This window comes from Alligator sinensis, unplaced genomic scaffold (assembly GCF_000455745.1).
Source record: "Alligator sinensis unplaced genomic scaffold, ASM45574v1 scaffold424_1, whole genome shotgun sequence".
NCBI classification, from domain to species: Eukaryota; Metazoa; Chordata; order Crocodylia; family Alligatoridae; genus Alligator; species Alligator sinensis.
In genome coordinates this window covers 1,622,350-1,623,433 of record NW_005842113.1, presented here as the reverse complement: position 1 = coordinate 1,623,433, position 1,084 = coordinate 1,622,350, and positions in this window count along the sequence as shown.

Genomic DNA, 1,084 nt, shown 5'->3' with positions numbered 1-1,084 from the left:
TCTTCCTCAAACCAGCCATAGAGGCGAGAGCCGCTCTAGCCCCGCAGTCCGCCCAGAGGCGGGACCGAAGGGGATAAGCCCCGCCCACACAGGAAGGGCGGCCCCACTTCCCTCAGTCAAGGGAGCCGGGGCTGGGGGTTCGGTGACGGCAGTGTTACGAGGGGTGCAGTAATGATCGTATTTGTGCGATAATTGCAAGTCTTGTGCGATCAACAATAATAATAATAATAGTGGTCAAAATGTCCAGTCATTTTTGAAGCAGCTGATTGATGCAGCAGATGCAAAACCCAAGTCATCCTTAGGGAGTCTTAACTGACCTGCAGGCTTTTTGTTCCCCCTCCCCCCCGACTTTCACTGCCACCACTTGCTTAGGAAGGCTGGCCTCCAAATAAATGCTTCAACTCTGATGCACCAATTCTCACTCACTCACTGGCAACTTATAAGGAGCAATATAAAGGAGGTAAGAAGATGACCGATTTGCATCAGTATACTGTATTTTTTCAACAAATACAATAATTTTGAGCTTCCAATATGATAATTTCACACTTAAGACTTGGCTACAGTGGGTGGAAGCAGTGGGGCTTAAAGCTGGCTGGGCTCCAGGTGCCTTGCCCTCCCTTCTCCCTTTCAGCAGCCAATTCATATAGCCAAGGGCTTGCCCCGACACACAGGGGCCAGGCAGTGAGGGGTGGTAAGCCTGGGTCTGCCCTTATCCTCTTAGCTCCTCCACTTCTCACCCCTGTGTCCCTGGCAGGGGAAACCATGGATCTGGGTCCATAAAGGCAGTTTTCCTGAAGCGTACCCGGGGTAACGGCTTTTCTGGTGTGGTTTAGTACCCACTGAGGTGGTTGGGGCTTGACGCCCACTTTATGGAAATGGGAGGCTCCTCCCTGGGTTGCTCCTGTGGCCATATGGCTGAGGGCAGGCAAAACTTGGGGGCATCCGAACCCCAAGCCTTCGGGCTTAGGCCTGCACGTAGGATGCCTGCCAAAAGACTTTGGAAGTATCTGAAGCCCCTGCTGGGGGTAGAAGATGTTTTCCAGTTGTAGGGCCACTTATGGTTTTGGACCAACTCTCAGATTTG